Genomic DNA, 17,160 nt, shown 5'->3' with positions numbered 1-17,160 from the left:
GTAGATGCAGTTCTAAAGGTTATTAACACTTACAGCCATTAATGGCTACCACAAAAGACAATAAGGACTAATAGTTATTTTTTTAAGTTTTATTTAATTCAGCATGCTTAAATCACGCCTACCATAACTGATAATAAAAGTTACAAGACGTAAAAATTATTGCAAGGGATTTCAGAACTACAGCATAAGGGCTAAATATGTTTACCTAGAACATATTTGGGACAGTTTGACTTCCAGCTGACAACTCTCCCAAAGCCAGTGGCTTCTCACCACTTAAAGAAAATCACACGTTGCAAGTGCATTTCTCACATGCAACTGCTCAAACATGTTTTCTCTGTTGATGTTAACCACTAGCAGTAGAATATAAGTAGTCACATAATGTACAGAGAACAAGTAACAAGAAAATGTCCACTTTCAGATGAGACAAATGGAGTAAAGTAGAAGAGGAAAAAACTCCAACCAAGTTAATCCTGGTCCAGTACAAAACTTCACCTATCCAACAGCTGGACACAGCTCAGTAGGATGCACAGATATCAGGGCTCAGGTACACTGAGATCTCACTACCAGAAAAGTAAAACCTGTAACTTCTTCATGCTTCCTTAAATAATGTGCATTTTTCTTGTACAGTGAGTCTGACCTGTTCAATTTAGTTCTGCTTGGAACAAATGGTTGTTCTGATAGATGATGCCTTATACTAGCATAGTATCAAGATACAAGTGTTACCTGTTCTTTATCTTGTAAAATATAATAATCTTGAAATTCTTTTCTTTACAAATATTAAGTTACTCATATCTGCAATCAATAGTGATGGACACGGGAATAAAAACACAAAAACCTGATAAGTACAATATTATTAAAAATGCTTTAATATATATTTTCTAACATAGCCATTACATCTTAATGGTATTATTTTGAAGTGTTTGGATCACTGGCAAGTAAGTATCCTCATACAGTTCTAGCATTCCATTCCGAAACCCCTTCTTCATCTCTTCTTAGTAAAAAGGAGACAGGAACATAAAATGCCTCCCAAGCACAGCTTTTAAAACATTTTAAAGAGAAGAGCTCTGCATGAAGATTTTCTCATGCACTTTCTATTTCCCACACTTTTAATTTCTCTCATCATTTTTAAGATATCTGTTCCAGCACCCTGGGCAGAACCATCGCTGATACCAACTGGCAAAACTGCAGATCCCGTTCAGTGTCTGACCACCACACAGCTAACAATCAACTCTTGACTACATATAATTGTGTATGTATCCAGGAAAATTCACTTGTTAGACTGTCTTCCTTATTGGGGCTCACATTCAACCAGCTGATTACTAAATTTATCATTTTGATCAAAGGCTCTGTTTTAAATTCTCAGATATCTAGGGAACACTTTCAAGATGTCAAGACTGTAGGAGTAGTGAGAGCACAGCCTGTAGCCCACTGAGAAGGCTATGATAAGATACCTAACTATGAACACAAATCCAGTGCTCTTCACAAGTCTGCTGGGGACAGCTATAGCTGAACTGCTGGAGGCAAATCCCCTGCTGGCTTACAGACAGGCAATTTTACATCAATAGGACAAGAATCTGTTCCCAGTGGATTGTCTGTGCTGGAGGCTTTATCTGACAACATTTTGTGTATATTTGTGCATTGCTCACTTTTCTAAAGGGTGGCTGGTAGCCTATGGCAGACTCAATATTTCGAGAACTTTTTTCCCTTCATACAGTAAGAAGTATCTACTCTATTTGGTATTAACTTCTTTATGCTTCTATAGTTCCAACTTCAGGTAGCCTGTCTGATATTACAAAGATTTAATCGGAATCTTCCATTTATTTATTTTTCTTCCAGAACCTTCTCTCTCATCCTTGTATTCATTTTTCACCATGAACAAAACAATTTCACAAGAGTTACGTAAGATGAAAAATATATGGGAGAGAATAAAAATATAGGAAATCTCTTAGCAGAACAAGAAAAAGTAATCCAAAACTTTTGGGCAATAACAGTGATATTCTCCTTATTCAGTTCAAACTTGAATGCTTGATATTGCCATAGTAAAGGTAATTTTCTTCTTCCTATTCTTTTTTTTAAATGAAAAATCCATCCTAAAACATTATCTTAGATTTTATTTTATTTTGTTAGCTGCTAACTCTTTCTGTGTATTTATAAGTGGGAGAATGCATCTATGAAAATCCATCCCCTTCTGCATTGGTTCCCTGTACTGCAACGAGCTGCATGCTGGAAACCCTCTGCCACAGTGTACAGCAACGTAACAGAGCTTAAACTGAGAGGAAAGGCTGTCAAAGGGGCAATAATTTAAAAATATTCTGACTTTTGTTTCTCCACAGAGATGTCGTGAAATGATTTCTTTTCACAGTTTCTTAAAATAAAGCTATTACAGAAAAACAGTGGGTTAATTATCAATGCTTGTCCCTCCTAATCTATTCTACCTCCCTGTTTCTTCACAAAGGTCTTCTCCAGGCCCTTGGGCATGGTAATATCCTTGGGGTATGCAGGGCACTGGCCTGAACTACACGAGCATTCCCAGTAGCTCCTAAGCAAGCCCTACCAGCTTTGACAGCCAGTCCTAGAATATTGTTGGACCTTTGCATGGTCCCCCCACCCCTGCAGCACAGCAGGCCAGCCTTCATGCTCAGCTGGGAAGGTTGTCATGGTGGAGATGCTGAGAGATGCTTTTTTACCTTCTCCAAATAGACACAGCAGACTCCAGCCCTCCCATATTGCTTAGGCTGAAAATATCCATCTGCTTGAACTCTGTCACACATGGGAAAGCTGTGCTCCCTGCACACTTGTCATCTTGTAATTTAATGATCAGCAGCCTTACAAAGGGCCAGGGGAAGCAGAAACGTGCCTGAAGGTAATGGTATTAATGTTCTGTGGCTCCATGGGATGTTGGGTACCACTCTCTGCATTTGGTTTTGGCTGTTATGAGTGTACCTGACCTCCTTGCCAGTGCAACGCAGGGGAAAGATTTTCACAGGAAATATTCCCAACATCATTCTCTCTTATTTTGTAGTTTCTCCTAGTTAAACTCCTTTCTCCAAAGCTGCCCCCATGGACATTTTAGTTTCATTGAATGGACTATATTAATGTTGAAGTGCAGCCTTTGAAACAAATGCTCCATCACACAAATTCTCACACAGAGGCTCTTCTGCCTTTCTTCCCATTGGCCTCAATGTGAGCAGAATGAGCAGGTCTGGGTGTAACAAGGATAGGGGTGAATCAGATTGGGTGGAACACCAGCAGCCCAACTTGTGGCACTATAGACAGCCAGCTATGACAATCACATGGGGACAGGCAGGGAACCTACAATTTGATAGTGAGTAAAATTTCTTGAACTACACAGGTCCATGAGAGCTGTGGCTATAGAGCCATGCCTGAGATAAAGGCCAAATGAGTAGATTTACCTTCCAGAGCCAGCCATGCTCCTCCCACATAATGTATGGAACTTATTCATAATCCAACCTCTCTAACATAATTTCTCTGTCTTGCTCTTTTTCCTACTTTTGTTTCTTATTTTTCTAATTTTTTCCTAAAATTCAAGTAATTTTTTTAATTGCACAAAAAGAGGTGGAGTATTTCCTAGTACATTACCTTAAAACAAAACAATAAAGCTCCAAACTAGTGAAGAGAAATGCAAGAAATTAAAGTCCATAATGATAGCCAGTTTTAAAAACAATATGGATTTTATCAAATATAATTCCAGTTAATCCTTAACCAGGTTCTTTCAAACAAAAACAATCTTTACTTCAACTGGATTGGGACCAGTTGCAAAGCTTTGTTATTTTTGGTAGTGATTGTAGTAACCACAGCAGTAAAAAACAGCTTTAGAAATTTAAATGGCATTTCAAGGATTTTTAAAAGCAGAGTTTATTTTTTACATCATTGAAAATTCATTAGTTATTCATTTTGTATTGCTTGAGGAAATATCTAAGAGTGGTTTTCTAAGACTGTAACTCAATATATGAATTAGAGGGTGTTTTCAAAGTATAAACATATTCTAATACTAGTCTTTGCACTGTATTGTTTTAAATTCATGTGGCTTTACAGAAAGACTTTCAAATGTGTGAGATGGCACAATACATTTAGGTAGCCATAGACAAGTGTATATAATATAAAGATCTCTAGAACTCCACCTATTAACTTATTTTACATGTTAGTCTTTATCATGGTTGCAGAGAGGCAAGTTCATCCAACATTATTTTCCCACAGTCCTAACTCTTCCTTTGCTGGACTATCTTCTTTATGGCACATGAAAGTCATCTAGAATCAAAACTCTCTCACCAAGATGCAGTCATGTTAGTGGTTCAGACAGGGTGGGCACTGGAGTGAAAATGGCTCCATTAGCAGTTGAGAGTTACACAAATGAGAGAGAAGCCTTTCAAAGACAGTAAAGGGAAAGACGGAGCAGAGAGATCAAAGTGACGAAAACACAGCAGCAGACCAGATTTTCTCAGTGATCTGCAATGGTAAACAAAAGGCACTGAATATTATAGGGATGTAAGTGTTTTGTTAGAACACAGAGTCACATTCTCCCTCTGACTCCCATGCAACCTTCCTACTGCTATCAAGGGCTAAGAACTTTGTGCTTTGGGGAATTCACTGGCCTGATGTTATAGTTCTGGCTGTATGAATTATGTTTTGCATAATCAGATTGTGGCGTTCATTATCACAACATGCCAGAGACATTATATGCATTAATAGATTTAAAATAATTAAACAAATCTATGCAGAGAAGATCTATCAATGAGTATTAAACATGACTAATATTTAATCTACTGATGCCAGAAGCTAAAAGGCCATCCAAGGAAAGTTCCATGTTTCTCTATGCACCCACTATTTACCAGTATTTGACAGAGCCCCAGATTCACTAAGGTTAGAAGGGACTCTGGAGATCATCTACTCCAACATATCTGCTCAAAGTAGGGTGAGCACATTGTTCTCATCTGGGTTTTGTATATCTTCAAGAAATGTGACTCTACAGTCTCTGGACAACCTTTGCCAATGTTTGACCACCTTTACAGCTAGAAAGCTTTTTCTTATGTTTAAACAGAATTCCCCACTTTTCCACTGGTGCTACTGCCTCTTGTCCTGTCACTGGATACCACTGAGAAGACTCTGGCTCCATCTTCTTTATTCCCTCCCATGCTTTATAAACCGGATTAGGACCCCTGAGTCTTCAACAGGATAAAAAGTCCTAACTCTCTAAGCCTCTTCTCATACGGAAAATGCTACAAGTTCTTAATGATCTTCATGGCCCTTTGTGAACTTGTTCTGGTTTGTCCATCATATTCTTTCACTCCCCCTTATTGTCTTCCTAACTTGATCTTCCAGTGGAGCTATCCCACCATGCTGCTGTGGGATTCAACCCTGCAGTTAAATGCAGCGCTAAAACTCCTCCTGTTTGCTCCCCATGGAACATGTAGTAGCATACAGGCACTCCAGGGAGGTATTTGGTCATGCTGATTCAGTGGCTGAGTTCAGTCTTTGGTCTGATCCTGTAAGGATACTATTGTGGATTAATGCAGATGCTCACTCACTCTGCCCTGCAGGTGGAATAGGGGAGAGAATCAGAAGGGTAAAAGTGAGAAAATGACTGAGTTGAGATAATGAAATTTTATTGGTTAAAATTTAATAATAATAATACTAATCATAATTACAAGGAAAAAATAACAAAGAAAAAAGTGAATCCCAAGAAAGATAATTGATGCAAATGAAAACAGTTACTCACTAGCAACTGATCAATGTCATGCAGGTTCCCAATAAGCGGCTGGTCCCGCTGGCCAACCTTCCCCCTAACTTTATTGCTGAGCATGATACCTTATGGTCTGGGACATGCTTTTGGTCAGTTGGAGTCAATTGTCCTGGCTGTGCCCTGTTTCAGCTCCTTGTGCATCCCCAGCCCACCCACTGTTAGGATGGGGTGAGGAGCAGAAAAGGCCTTGGCTCCCTGTAAGCTCTGCTCAGCAGTAACAAAAGGATCCCTGTGTTATCAACAGTTTCCAGCATAAATCCAAAGCACAGCCCCATACCAGGTACTATGAAGAAATTTAACTCAATCCAGCCAAAATCACCTCAGCTACTCTTATAAACTGGCACTCTGAGTTTCTGCTTTTACAGGTCAATGTTGTAGGTAGTTACCAAAAAATCATTGGCAACAGAGAAGAAACATTAAAAGGTCATGGTCCAACACCTTGCTCTAAACTAGGATCAAATATTGCTCCCAAGAGATGTTTTTCAATATTTTCTTAAGGTGTGCAGTAGTTTCAGATATCAATTATCCCACTGAGTGCTTATCTCTCCGTAACATCTGAACTTCTCCTTAGTATTTAACATAATTAGTCTTTGCTTCAGCTAAAGTACAAATTCTCATTGTTATTCCCATTCCTTTAATTTTCTTTTCATTGGCTGTGCTGTCCTGTCCCCTGACAAATCTGGCTACTTTCTCTGGGACTCTATCCAACCAGGTCATCTTTTTCTTCATGTGCTTCCCCAAAAACTGACATAATAGAGCAGTGAGGCCTGCCAAATAGAAAAAGTGCATTAAGGATCTTTCAGATGACACTTGCCTTGTTCACAATAACATAGCATTATGGACTCCCATTTACTCTGTGACTTCTAAAATACATGATTTCAAAATCTTTCACAAGAAATTTACAGGTCCAGTTTACATCTTACTAGAGGACATCCACAATGATGTCTGACAAAAGAAAGTGGTACTAATGATCTTGGGAAAAAACAACATCTGAAAAAATCTGCCACTCAGAGGACAGGAGAGGAGATACAGCACAGGCAGGAGAGGATATAGTCCTTCTATACAGCAAAACATTTCTCTTTCCCAGAAACCTATTGCACCATTAAGCACTCAAGCCCAAAGAATTCCTGCCTTTCTCTGAAGTGAATCTAACTGTATCATTTTGCAGGAACATAGTGTACAATATCTGTTATCTTCTATGCAGTTGTTGAAGATAAAGCCCCCTGTAAATAAAATCGGTATGTCATCTTGTGTTTGTCCCAAACTAGAGCAAACAGCTTCTCAACATGGATAACACAGGTTTTTTCCATGACTCTTTACTGACAGAACTTCCAGTTCCTGTTTCTTTCAAAGAGAAAATATTTTCAGTCACTCTGCTTTCTCTGGCCCAGACTGCCCTAGTTCAGGCTAAGAGCAATGTGAAGCAGAGATCCTGTATCACTCATTAGTAGTATGCAGTTTCCCAAATGGGAAAAGCCAAAGTGACTCCAGTGATACTAAAGCACAGCAGGTTCACACTAGAAGATGGATGGAAGTCGCTCTTCTGACTCCAAAGCACAAAAGCTGATAAAAACCAAGCATGTAACAACGTTCCTTGACCTCTGTTTAAAAAGCCTTTCAAGCTGCCTTTTTTATTAAGTAGATCCAGTACGGCTATATGTATAGCTCCATAGGAGTTGCCAAAATCTTGTTTCCTAATGCATATAGGCATAGGAATTGTTTCATGAGCATGCTAATGCCACTGTCTTCTACTAGTCTTCTGGAAGTGCAATACCTCTGAAAAACAGACATATCTAAGCTATTTTAAACACAGCAGATTAATTATATCAAAGTAGGTCACCTTGTCTTTTAATGATCATTTTCACTTTCTCCTTTGATGCAGCACATAAGTAAAACTCCTTCTGAGCAGAAGCTCAGATGAGTACTAGAATTATAGTCAGAACAAGGATAAAAGACATAAATAAAGGGGAATAACAGATATATTTGGATTCTGAAGGGAATTATGATATCACATACAAATATTACAAAGACACTGTACTTTTCAGGCCTGGAGTCTGGAACTGAGCAACTCTGTTCCTCCTGATGATTAGGTAGGTGACCAAGGTAAGACCTTTAACAATTCAGGTTATCAAGAAGGGAAATCCTTCTATGTAATTGGGTCCTCTGTTCCAATAAAAGCTATTACAGATTCCCAAAGCCAAACTACTTAACAGCCACCTGCAGATTTCTCTGTCATGGACAAAATAAAAATAAAAATAAAAATAAAAATAAAAATAAAAATAAAAATAAATAAAAATAAATAAAAATAAAAATAAAAATTAAAAAAAGAAAGGAAAAAAGAAAAGAAGAGAAGAGAAGAGAAGAGAAGAGAAAAGAAAAGAAAAGAAAAGAAAAGAAAAGAAAAGAAAAGAAAAGAAAAGAAAAGAAAAGAAAAGAAAAGAAAATCTAATTTTAAAGTATTAGGGTTGATACTTTACCCTAGGGAGAGAACAGACAGTGATATCCATCAGTCTTTAAATCCCCTTGTTTACTGTACCACTAGACTTTATGTAATGTTGTTTTTCTTCCTGAAATGGGTCTGCCAGTGACATGAAATGATCACAATGTAATATCCTAAATGTTTTCATCGTGTGTAATTATTTATTTTCATGCCATTCTGAAATCCTAGGCAGATTGCCGACTTGATGATCATGTTTTCCCCCACAAAATACTTAATAGACAAGAGACAAAAGCCTTAGAAGGATCAGAAATAGAAATGTTTACATAACCTGCCACTTGAATCATGAGAAAGCAAATGCTATATCTTATTAGAAAAACACAAACAAGCTTTTCTTGTGCATGGTTTTTAATTAATTCTTTACCATAAATCTTTATCAACTAATTAGAGTAATAATTACAAACAGAAAGCACAATGACACAAAGAAACAAAGAAAATAAGTAAAAGCCAAGCTGACTGAATTAATTTTTACTATCTTTGAAAAACCTGGCAAAAAGTTGACATGTAATTTCAGATAATGTTATTAATTTAATTGAGTGATTCTAGAACTGCAGTTGTATTAATCCAATTTACAACAATTTTCAAATAAATTTACAATATAAGTCCTGGTTTTTAGACTCAAAGGACAGAAATCAGTAATAGCATCATAATCCCATCTTTTTTTTTATAAACGTATAATGTGAATATATAAAAAATAATGCTCTGTAAATTCTCATACCAGAAGGATAATTCTGAAATCTGCCATCAGAGTGGATAAGAACACATGACTTGTGGAGCATAAAGATGGTCTCTTTAATACACATGGAAAATGCTCTTTTATCTACTCTGCTGAAAGAAAGACACCCTATAACTGTGCTCCCTGTGGTCAGATTATTTCACCATTTGGGTTGAATTAATTTGACTTTGAAAAGTCAGTTGTGGATAGGCATAAAAGGAAACCTCTGTGTTTTTTCCTAGGGACTGAGAATTCAGGTATGTTCAGCACCTTCTGCACACTCCTTCAAAATTTCATTTGTAGTAACCAGTTGCACTTTGGTCTTTTCTCAGTCATGCTTGAAAATATTAATAAATCCCAAATCTAGGATATGGCTAAAGTGCACAGACAGAATGCAAAAAACTCATACAGGTTGGAAAGAAAACTCTTCCAGACACATTATTAGACAGCAGAATCATTTGGGCAGAATTCATCTCAGTATAAGGTTGTTAATGCAGATGTCCCAGTCTCAGCTGGCCTCTCTAAATTACCTCTGTGAAGTCATACTGACGTTTTGCCAACTTCATTTCCCCCCAGCCTTACCAAAATAACTATTGTAATGGAGAGCAACACTAGCTTAACAGTATTCTGTATACACTTTGGAACTCCTTTTGAAGATGTACCTTTAGATACTACTACAGGAAGCCTGAAAAACACAATGCTCTCATTAGCCTCAAGAACTCTTAAAACTTAGGGGATCTTATCAGTCCTAGAAAGAGCTTCTACGGCTACATCAGCAGAACACAAAATAACAAGGTAAGTAAAACCACATAATATCTTCAGGAGACTATTTTGGGCAGTAATGAATACACTTTCTGTCCAGTTTTCTCTCCTTAAGTCCGTTCTGCCCACCTACCGTTTCACAACCACCGTATCTTTTCTCTACATTCTCAAGTAATCTCCCTCAAGCCTACATCCAGAAGCTGCTGAAACAACCTGTCTTACCTAATGGCATTCCTCAACTGCAAACTCCATGCAGAACCACATCTAAGATGGTTGTTTTTTTAAAAGCGCCTGGGAAAAACAGAAACAACCCCCCACAAAACTACACTTTCAAACCAATGTGTAGGCTCAATCCTGGACTCATTAGCAACTCCAGGAGAACAACTTGATTTGGATTTCCAAACGAGTCCCAGACTCTTAGACCTATGACCTGCTTGGAAAGTCCGAAGACAACTGGCCAGGAATGAACCGATCAACTTTGCCCAGAATGTAATTGAGCACTGCTTTGTAAATACATGGAAATATACTCTGAAGAATTTCTAGCATTTCTGATTATATTCTAGTATTTTCCATTATTTTAACTGATGTCTGCTTGAAAAATTTTGATTTCTTTTTCTCCTTGTTCCAGCCACTGCTCTACCGCTCTAATCTGGCTGTGCATGTTGTTCAGTTTAGAAGAACAGGTTTCACATTTTCCATTTAGAACTCCAGTGATTCCTGGAACATAGGCAAGTTATGGCAAAGAGCTTCCATGCATTGTTTCAGCCTGACAAGTGTGACTGAAAAAATTGGGAAAATATCATAGAGAGAAAATCCAGCAAAGTGTTTCCTTCACAGAAGACAGACACTGAAAAATGCTCAAGTTTTTTAACCCTTGATTAAGAGTATGTCATAAATTTTCACTGTATATTCTCTAAAATGCTACAAACCTGAAGCACATTATAAGTATTCACAAAAACTCTGTTGTCTAAATGAAAAAAAAGTGCAAGAACAACTACCATAAGAAATGTAATCCTGTGCTTTAATGACTCCCCACTGCATTCCAACAGCAAGCAGTCAGACTATACAGGAAAGATTATGTCTTCTTATGTGAAGAAACGTTTTTCCCATTCTCAACTCAAACAGTGTCATTTTTGCTAAAGTCAACATATTAGCCAATATGTTAATTGGAATATTTACCCAACCATGGAATACACTACAGCTCAAAATGTATTTCATTTTGATTCAGTGATGATATCAAAGAGATGCTGTAACTACTTTACTACTGCTAATACAAATGCACAAATGCACTTGTCAAAAGTACATTTAGACCACGTATAAAAAATTAATCACACACCTGAAAGAAGTATGTGTGTGTTAAAAATTTATTGGATGTATACTTAATAATCTTGTGCCATGGCTGAATTTAGCTCTCCTTAATCACAGTGTCCCTTTGTATTAGACCTTTATTAGATTCTTGGGATCAGAATTTGTTAGCATGGAAACACAAGCAAATATATACTGGTCCATACAAAGAGACAATTAGAGAAAAGTGGCCTTATCTCTTACTGTGTCCATAAGTGGGTAAGTGGGAGCAAAAATATAAAAACAGACCAGTATGGAATGGTGCTTCCCTTAGTAAACCCTTTTGCTGTGAGCTCTGAGAGACTAATAGAATTACAACAGATCATGTGTGCATCATCCTTTTTAACAGTTCTACTGGTCTAATTCATGGACTATAAAACTGACTGATCATATTTTAATATATTTATAAGTCTGTAGGAAGTACTTTTTAATGTTTAATTATAGATTGCTTTCAAAAATGCTTTTTGCTTAATGTAAATCTGACATTTCATCATTTCATCAGGTGCCTTCTAGTTCTTAACATTACTTAGAAGGAATGAACAACCATGCCTGCCCAAGTTCTTACAGAATATTCTATCCTATACTCCATTCTTTAGCAACATCCACCCTAAGTTATAGCCCATGTAAGCCTTTTCCTACAGAAATCTGTGTACTTCTAATAATTCACAGTGATTTTGACCTTCAAATGCAAAAGATATAAGTGAATGCTGCTATAAGTGATTTGGAGTAATTTTTCCTCATGTATCAAGTTCAGATTTATGCTCAGCATCATATGAATGTACTAAAAGATAGCTTTTTCACTAATAAAAATTATTAACCACACATTTCAATTATTATTCCAGAAAAAAAAAGCAGACAGCTATGCAAGCCAAAATAAACAAAAATCTTTTCATTGTATTTTCTTGTATTTTTAAAGGAAGTGAAATTTAAAATAGAGGTTGGGGTTTTTTTTCTTTTTTTTTTTTCTCCAAAGATCTGGGTATATTAATTGTCATGTGCTGTATACATAGCAGCAATGCTTTACATTCTTTCAAATAGCAGATGTGCACCTCAAAAAATGACCAATACAAAGATAATTTCTGGGAACAGTAGGTACAAGAGGCACATAATCGTATCTTTCTCTGGGACCACAAACATATTGTTTCTTGGATTTTTCATATTATGCCTTGTGTAGATGGAAAAGTAAAACACTCACAGTCCTGAGAATGTGCTCTACTTGCTTAGCAGTCACTTTAAGTTCAGATTCTCCATTTGTCATTGATTTCATTCCATTTTCTTTATGCATGAGTAACACAAAAACCTTAAGACACAGAGTACCATCTAGAAAAATGTTTTATCTTTCCCAGAATAGCCAGAATTTATTTGATAGTAATTACAATGACAGGGATTGGAATGGATGTGCCACAGGGTGGTAATCCTGTTCTTTCTGAACAACATCACTTTTATCAGTAAAGCAACAGAATCCAGAACCAACAGCATGTGATATTTGTCATCCTAATAGCTGTCCAATTCCTTTGTCTATACTTCTGGAGAAACATCACAAAGAAACCAAAATAAACATGGGGAAATGATGATCAACTAACTAACTAGCTCAAGGTCTTACAAGGAGCTAGTGAAGGAGTATGGTACTAAACTGCAGTTTCAGAAGTTTCAATTTTCATTAAAATATTCAATATTCATTTCACAGTTTCAATATTCAAGCTCATAACCATCAGATAAAGCCTTATTAACCATAGAAATAATCCACACTTTTCCCTCATCATTACCCATTTTCAATGCATTATGAAGAATTCTAACTAGCAAATCCTCTAAATGCCTTCTTAAGAAATCAACAGTTTTCTATGTGTTGGTTACAAAAGACAAAGAAACTAATGGTTTTGTCTTATGGGGAGGTCCAGTAAGGAACACCAAACATGAGGAGCTCAGGGGGATGCTGAGAGATTTATACAGATGCACATGGTAAATACTTGCAACAATCTGCTGTGAAGAGAACATCATTGTATAATTACATCTTGAACTGCTGAAATGTTGTGTACAGGCACTGCAAAAATACTGCTGATCTTTTCACTTTCATTTTGCATAGTTGATTCCAAAAAATCTTCTAATAATTTTGGTTCTTAACAAGAGAACATAATTTGTTAGTACTCTTTATCACAGGACCAGACTGATTTTTTACTGTGAAACCAAGTCTCCTAAAGATTTTCAAAACAAAAGAGAAATCTTGGTTTGCCTAGAGACAGAATTTCATCTTCAATGAACCAAACGGCGGCTGATCTGCAGAAAGATTTCAACATCTTTTTTATCTCCCTGTACAAACAAATGCCATTGAAAGACCCCCAAACCAATTTCAGTGCCCACACAGAGGCTTCAGTCAGATCCCATGGGATACAGCAATCTCTCTATTTGATACTCATTTCTGCAATGGAACCCAAATCCGTGCCTTGTTACAGACATACTGAGTTTCAGAGATGGAAACCTGAGGTCAGAAAAAGATTTTCTGATTGTCATTATTTCCAGATATCCCTACTTATATTGGGTGGTCAAGGTGCATTGCAGTCTTTTCAACAGTAAATCAAAATTGGGAATACACACTCAAACATCATTACTGGCTGGACCTGGAGAGATGGAGCTTCAGCTGTCTCACTTCTATCAGGCTATGAGACCCAGAAGCTGAGCACAATGGACCAAGCTAATTCATAATTCCACGTCTGGCTGCTACTTCCCTACATGCTAAAAAAGCATGGAATTTAAACATATAGTACTGTGTTATGGTTACAGTAAAAAGCTTGTAATAGGAATTTTAAAGGATGAAAGCTTGATTCAAGCACTAAAATTGTGGTAAAAATCACAGTAACATTTTAAATTTAATACTCTTATCCCTATGAATTTTGTCATATTTTTACTATGGATATATCTCAAGTCAGGCTCAGCAGATTTTCTACACTGCGTTCCAGACAGAAGAAGCAGTGTGATTTCAGCACCAATACCACAGAAGTACCTAGGACCAAACTGCCCACTGTTAACACTTACAGATATGTTGTTCATTTTAACCAACAGGGTAGATGAGAAAAACATATCTGGCATACTCTGCAATTAATTTCATCCATAGAAGATTAGATAAATAATACCTACTGAATATAAGCACAACTACTAAGTGGTCATTAGGCAGTGGTACTACTAAGCCCATGGAAGAACAGCCACTGACTGCACTGTGAAATACAAGGCTGCAAGGCTCTCAAAGGTATGAGTTATGAGGGAACTAAATGGTTACTCAACAGTAACCTACACATCCAGCTCACTGCACAGTGCCAGAAACACCAGTGGTAACACAAGGAAAGGGTGAACACACACCATGGATGGGAAAAATGGAAGACCAACCCTTTCAGCAACAGCACAAGTTTAGATCAACACTACCCAGTCACAAAAAGTAATTTTAGGCACAGTGATAAATGCAATGTATTAAATGAAGATAAGTAAGCAATAATTTTAACTTTTATTTGAGTGACTGCCGCCAGATACTAGAACTGTAAAAATTAACTATTTACCATGATATAAACTTCACTGAAGAATATACCAGCTGTACTCTTAGAGCAGAAATTTTGCACATTGAGTAATTCTAGAACACACAAATATACAATACTGGCTAACAAAAACCCTGATGATCCTGAAATTTTGATTCTCTTTCACAGCATAAATTACTTAAATCTGTGATAATTCAGTAAGATAATTATAAGTACTATAAACCAGTAACTGTGGGCAAGGAGTTAAGATTAGGCACATTTCCCTCAGGTATCAGTGTTTCTCTGTTAGGCCACCACAACATTTTAAAGTCACTTGTCTAATGGGTAAACCTTCAATTGTTAATGCTATGCAATCGATGAAATCATATTTCCAATATACCTGCACAACCCCTACCTACAAACTGCTCTTGAATTGTGTCATTTGGTCCTGACTGCAGTAATGTAACAGGTATCCTTCCTTTTCCAAACATACATAGCACCTAGGGGAAGACTCTTTTTCTGCTTAGCATTTAATCACATAGCCATAGTACAGAAAAAAATCTAATAGCAATTACATACCAAATAACCAAGATACACATTTGCAGAATCTATGATCTAAATCACACTAAAAAAGGAGTTTAAAAAAAAATAGACAGTTTTAGTGCATTTAGTAATTAAATTTTGAGAACAGAAATTCTTGCTGAGAAAAGCCAAAATACAGACAACGAGAAAGGAAGATGCAATTATGCATTTGAAGAAATGACAGATGGCTGGAAAGTTTATCAAGAAAACACAGAATCATAGACTAGAATCATAGAATACACTCATAGAACAGAATCATAGAATCATTTGGGTCGGAAAAGACTTCCATCATTGACTCCAACCTCAGACCAATCACCACCTTATCAACTAAACCACAGCACTGTGTGCTACATCCAGTCAGTTTTGAGCACCTCTAGGGATGGTGACTCCACCACATCCATGGGCAGCTTGTTCTAATGTTTGACCACCCTTTCAATGCAGAAATTCTGCCTGATGTCCAACCTCAATCTCCCCAGTGCAACTTGGGGCTGTGTTCTCTTGTTCTGTCACTTGTTACCTGGGAGAAGAGACCAGCCCCCACCTGGCTACACCCTCCTTTCAGGCAGATGTAGAGAGCAACAAGGTCCCCCCTGAGCCTCCTTTTCTCCAGGCTAAACACCCCCAGCTCCCTCAGCTGCTCCTCACAGGACTTGTGCTCCAGACCCTTTCCCAGCTCCCTTTCCCTTCTCTGGACACACTCCAGCCCCTCAATGTCTTTCCTGCAGTGAGTGACCCAGAACTGAACACAGGATTTGAGGTGTGGCCCCAGCAGTGCCGAGTACAGGGGGACAATCCCTGCCCTGGTCCTGCTGGCCACACTATTGTTGATCCAGGCCAGAATGCCATTGGCCTTCTTGGCCACCTGGGCACACCCTGGCTCATGTTCAGCTGCTGTTGAGCAGCTCCCCCAGGTCCTTTTCCACTGGGCAGCTCCCCAGAAGGTCTTCCCCCAGCCTGTAGCACTACATGGGGTCGTTGCAAGCTAACATATATGTTCAAACTGCATCTCACCATGTCCTTTTTATACAGCTGCAGAGTTCACACGGAAGCCGCCAGTCTGTTCAGCAGCATCCTTCCACGGCAGCTCACTTCCCAGCCCGCCGAAAACGAGTGCCGAGGCGCTGCTGCCGCCGGCGGGCGAGCGAGCGCGGCCAGGGCTAGCCCATGCTGCCACCTCGTGGGGACCCGCCCGGGACAGCACCGCGCGGCACAGACACAACCTGCTCCTTCCTTCCGGGAAAATTACTGCGTTTTTAGGAATGATTAATCGAACTGCCGGTTTTGTCTTCAGATTTTCAGAGTGGTGTGACCGCAAAACTGAAGGGGTGATGTGCATGTTCATTTATGCTTTCAAATACAGGCTGACAGAGCTACAAAACCTGTAATATACATATGATACATCACATAACATAATTCTTTAATTCACATCTTTATAATTCTTTGTAAAGGCATGGAGAGCAGAATGTGGAGCCATTTTTTTATTTTTGACACAACTCATAAACATAAAATTATACTTGAGCATTTGTTGCTATTGTTCACTTATTTATTAAATGGAACTAAAACTAAAGCATAAGCAAGGATGAGCTGTCTTCCCACCAAAGAGCTAAGTTGGCCTAATTAGGCTTCTTACAGCTAGTTAATACTGCTTTTTAGACAATCATGTTCTGCTGGTTTAAAATTGCATTCAGACCTCTAATCAAGGCAAACCTTCCTATAATTTCCTTTTCCTTGCTACATCCACGGTAGGTCTGCCATCACCAATCCTACATTTTACTCCTCAGCTGTTACTCATTATGTTCTTAAGAAACTCTTCATGAGTTAAATTTTAAGTGGGAACTAACACAGAATAAGGAATATTAAGACAAAATTTTGGGTGTGCAAGCCTGTCCTCACCTTTGAAGTAGAGGAAGCTATTTCCAAAGCTAAATATATGTTGAGAAAACACCTGAGATTTGAGCTTCATTACAAAAAGTGGTTGGAGAATCAGAAAGATAACTGG

This window comes from Lichenostomus cassidix, chromosome 1, assembly GCF_008360975.1.
Source record: "Lichenostomus cassidix isolate B80296 chromosome 1, HeHo_3.0, whole genome shotgun sequence".
NCBI lineage: Eukaryota > Metazoa > Chordata > Aves > Passeriformes > Meliphagidae > Lichenostomus > Lichenostomus cassidix.
Note: the sequence above shows the minus strand (reverse complement) of the source record.